Source organism: Nomia melanderi, unplaced genomic scaffold, assembly GCF_051020985.1.
Source record: "Nomia melanderi isolate GNS246 unplaced genomic scaffold, iyNomMela1 scaffold0246, whole genome shotgun sequence".
NCBI classification, from domain to species: Eukaryota; Metazoa; Arthropoda; class Insecta; order Hymenoptera; family Halictidae; genus Nomia; species Nomia melanderi.
Genome location: NW_027475361.1, coordinates 22501 through 27500, shown reverse-complemented (window position 1 = coordinate 27500; position 5000 = coordinate 22501). Strand labels below are relative to the sequence as shown.

General features: G+C 49.3%; 1 pseudogene; it reads left to right on the top strand.

Moving 5' to 3' along the window:
- LOC143175909 (large subunit ribosomal RNA) overlaps positions 1-977 on the top strand; it is a 2870-nt pseudogene extending 1893 nt beyond the window's left edge.
- The last annotated feature ends 4023 nt before the right edge of the window (positions 978-5000 follow it).

Here is a 5000-nt window from a genome sequence, read left to right as displayed (position 1 = left end):
GTCAGTCGATCCTAAGCCCTAAGAGAAATCCTATGTAGATGAGGTGTTTTTTTATTTTATACACGATCAATACGAGAGAGAGAGACAAAAAGTACACACCCATCGGGCGAAAGGGAATCCGGTTTCTATTCCGGAACCCGGCAGCGGAACCGCATACCATTCGGGCCCTCGTAAGAGTGTTCGTCGGGGTAACCCAAAATGACCTGGAGACGCCGTCGGGAGATCCGGGGAGAGTTTTCTTTTCTGTATAAGCGTTCGAGTTCCCTGGAAACCTCTAGCAGGGAGATAGGGTTTGGAACGCGAAGAGCACCGCAGTTGCGGCGGTGTCCGGATCTTCCCCTCGGACCTTGAAAATCCAGGAGAGGGCCACGTGGAGGTGTCGCGCCGGTTCGTACCCATATCCGCAGCAGGTCTCCAAGGTAAAGAGCCTCTAGTCGATAGATTAATGTAGGTAAGGGAAGTCGGCAAATTGGATCCGTAACTTCGGAATAAGGATTGGCTCTGAGGAGCGGGGCGTGTCGGGCTTGGTCGGGAAGCGGGTCTGGCTGACGTGCCGGGCCTGGGCGAGGTGAACATGTACGGCAACGTGCAGGGATCCGAGCTCGGTCCCGAGCCTTGGCCTCCCGCGGATCTTCCTTGCTGCGAGGCTTTCGCGTAGCGTTCGTCCTCTTCGGCCGCCATTCAACGCTCAGCTCAGAACTGGCACGGACTAGGGGAATCCGACTGTCTAATTAAAACAAAGCATTGCGATGGCCCCCGCGGGTGTTGACGCAATGTGATTTCTGCCCAGTGCTCTGAATGTCAACGTGAAGAAATTCAAAAAAGCGCGGGTAAACGGCGGGAGTAACTATGACTCTCTTAAGGTAGCCAAATGCCTCGTCATCTAATTAGTGACGCGCATGAATGGATTAACGAGATTCCCTCTGTCCCTATCTACTCCCCCCAGGGGCCGCCGGTAGATGGCGGTTCGGGATTTTGCGCTCCCGGGGTTCCCGAGCACTAGAATACCGTAACCGGCTGTCGTTAGCAACGACCCACCGGGCCAGGGGGCCTAATAACCCTCTGTCCCGGTGGTACGCGCGACAGACCGGCCGGGGGTCTTGCCTTAACCGGCTGGGCCGCGAGGAGATAAACCTCTATAATAAATCCCTTGCTCAAGCTATGGCGCGCGGCGAAGGGCGCGTATCCGCCTTGCACTAACACTGTGGATACGTGGCTGGTGGGTGCACCGGTCTCTAGCGGCCCCCCGCGGGACACCAGGCGAATCCCGTGTGTAGTAGCCCTCCCCGTGGGAATGGGCGTCACCCCACGGGGCGAAGTTATATCGACCCTTCTCGTGGGATTTACTATGGACAAAAAGTATTCTCTAAAATCAATTATTGGGGGGGAAAAGGGGAAGAAGACAGAGAGGAAGGTGGGGAAGAAGGAGGAGAGGGAGGAGAAGAAGGAGGAAAAGGTGGAGGAGGCGAGGACTAGTCGCGCCGACGAGGCGACGGCTAGTACCTCGCGCAGTAGGAGCGTCAGCGTGCGCAGACGCAGAAACAGCAGGGACAGTAGTGCGGGATCAAAGCGCCCGCGGACCGATGAGAATGTAATGAGTGAATGTGATATGAGTGAGGATGAGAGTGTGCGTGGTGAGTTGAATGTTGGAGCGGATCTGTGTGCGAGTGCTATAACTGTGCGTGATTGTGATGTGGAGTGTGATGTTATGAGTGTGATGCGTGCTATTGGTGATCGTGTGCGTAAGTGTGTTCTGAGTGATACCAACCGTGTCAGTAAGAATGTGAGTGAGGTTGTTTTAGGATGTATGAGTGAGTATGAACAGTGTTTAGTTAAGCTTATGTGTGAGAATGAAAGATTAAAAGGTAGATTGGATGAATGTGTGAAGCGTGAGTCTGTCAATGTATGTCGGCCCGTCCAGAGTGTGAATGAGAAATCTTATGCGAGTGTCGCGGGTGTGAATGTAAGTACGAATGCAAGGACTGTAAGGATGAATGAGCCGATGTTGGGTGCGAATGAGAAGCGGTTTGCTGTTGTGATCAAACCCAAGGATGATAGTGTAAAAATGACTAGCGAGCAAGTGAAGGAGCGCGTGTTGAAAGAAGTGAGTGGATGTTTGAATGTGCGTGTAAAAGCCGTTCGAAAGACGCGAAGCGGAGGAATCGCCGTCGAAACGGTCAGCGCGAATGAGATGAAGAAAATGAGAGAGTGTAAGAGGTTCGAAGAAATTGGTATGAGTGTGAATGAGCCGAAAAAGATAGGAGCGAAAGTTATTGTGTTTGATGTGCCGTGTGAAATGACGAATGATGTGCTAATGAATGAGTTATATAGTAAGAACCTGAGTGAATGTGTTAGTGAGAGTGAGTTTAAAGAGCGTGTGCGTGTGGTCAATAGGACCAACAAAAAGGATGCGAGCGTGGGAAATGTTGTGTTAGAGCTAAGTGTAAGAATGTGGAGTAAATTGATGAGTGCGGGACGCGTGTATGTGGGATGGCGTGCGTGCAAGTTGAAAGAGTTTGTGAATGTGCTGAGGTGCCACAAGTGTTGTGCATTTGGGCACATGGCCAAAGAGTGTCGTGAGAAAGAGAGTGTGTGTCAGAAGTGTGGAGAGTTTGGACACTTAAGGAATGCGTGTAAAATGAGTGAGTGTTGCAGAAACTGCAAAATAAAGGGGAGAAAGAGTGACCATCCGGTTACGTCGTTTGAGTGCCCGGAATATGTTAGAATGGCTGAGCGAGAACGTGCGCGTATAAGTGTTGATTAATGTCTGTATGTGTGCTAAATGCGATCCAGTGTAATTGTCAGAGAGCGTATGCTGTTATGTGTGATTTGGGTGTGTTGATGAATGAGAAACGAGTGAATGTGGCCATACTGCAGGAGCCGTATGTTGCCGTTGATGGATGTGTGAAGGGATTACCCTTAGGTATGAATGTGTATGTTTCGGAAGCGGGCCAGAAGAAGGCCGCTATTGTTGTGAATGATGTACGATTGGAGTCCCTGTGTGTCAGTGAGCTGACTGACGAGCATGGGGTGTGTGTGTGGATAAAGGGGGACTTTGGTGAAGTGTATGTGGTTTCCGTTTATTGCAGGTACGGCCAAGAAATTGGTCCGTACCTGGAGTATCTGGAACGTGTGAGAGTGCGTGTGATGGGAAAGAGGTTGTTAGTGGGTATGGATGCGAATGCAGTGTCGCCCTTGTGGTTCAGCAAGGGCGACCTGCATTCTAGAGAGAATGTGCTGCGTGGTGAGATGATTGAGGACTGGGTAATTGGATCTGGAATGCGTGTGTTGAATGAGCCGAGTGAGTGGTTTACGTTTGCGGGTGTGCATGGGCAGAGTGACATTGATGTCACTCTGGTGAATGATGCGTGGGCCAGGTGCGAGTTTGAATGGGAAGTTAAGAGCGAATGGGGCGTGAGTGATCATAACGTGATAAATGTCAGAGTGATTGGTGAAAGTGTGTGCGAGAATGTTTTTATGGCCGGGCGTAGGTGGTCCAGTAAAGGGGTTGATTGGGATGGTTATGTGAGTGAATTGAGTGAGTATGCCGCTGTGAATGGTGTGAATGTAAAAGATGATGCGAATGTTGATGAATTGCTTGAATGTGTGATGTCTTGGGTCCAAGTTGCGAATGAAAGGAGACTGAAAGAAATTAAGAGAGTGAATGTGAGAAAACCTGTGTGGTGGACGAAAGGATTAGAGCGAATGAAGAAGCGTGTAAGGAAAACAAGAAAGAAATTTCAGAGAGCTAGGAAAAGAAGAGAGAATGTGAGTGTGATAGAGGTTGAATATAAGGAATGCATGCGAGAGTATAAGAGAGAGATTAGTCGTATGAAAGAGAAGAATTGGCAACAATTCGTGAGCAAATGGAGCAACTTGGACCCTTGGGGTGCTGTGTATAAAATATGCAGAGGTATGAAAGGTAATGAGCGGCTGAGTACGTTGAATGTGAATGGAAGGATGACGAATACGTGGGAAGAGAGTGCGTGTGCTTTACTGGACACACATTTCCCGGCCTCAAGTATGGGCGATGTAAGTGTAAATAGTGTGATTGATGAGCGTGTGTGTGATAGTGGGTTTGAAAGAGGAGAGATTGAGGATGCGATGAAAAGGGTGAAAATGCGGAAAGCACCTGGCCTCGATGGTATGAGTGGTGAGATTGCAAAGCGTGTGTGGTGTGCGATTCCAGAGTGGTTGATGAGATTGTATGGTGAATGTCTGAGAACAAACTCTTTCCCGAGTGAATGGAAAAAGGCGAGAGTGATTGTGTTGCTGAAGTCCCCCGATAAGGTGCGAACCGACCCCAGATCTTATAGAGCGATATGTTTGTTGCCCGTGCTGGGCAAAGTGTTGGAGCGAATGATGGTAAATCGTCTTATGTGTAGTATGAATGTGTGTATGAATGATGCCCAGCATGGGTTCACACGGGGTCGGTCCACCGAGAGTGCGTGGCTGAAAGTCAAAGAATATGTGGAAATGAGTGAGTGTAAGTATGTGCTGGGTGTGTTTGTTGACTTTCAGGGTGCGTTTGACAATTTAGAGTGGAAGCGTGTGATTGAGAGATTGAATGTGGTTGGATGCAATGAGATCGGGTTATGGATGAGTTACTTTAAGGATCGCATGGTGTGTATGGAAGGAGCGAATGGGATTGTATGGAAAAAGGTTGAGCGTGGGTGTCCACAGGGGTCCATCTGTGGTCCATTTATATGGAACCTAATGATGGACGAACTCCTGTGGACACTGAGTGAATGTGGGAGCAAATGTGTAGCGTATGCGGATGACCTGTTGCTGATTGTGGAAGGGCGTAATCGGATGGATCTGGAGCGAAAGGGAACCGAATGGATGAGGATCGTGAGTGAATGGGGAGCGAAAGTAGGTGTGAGTGTGTCTGATAGTAAAACGGTGTGTATGTTGATGAAAGGTTCTTTGGCCAAAAGTAGGTGCCCAAATGTACGTGTGAATGAGAAGTGTGTGAGATATGTTGAATGTGTGAGGTACCT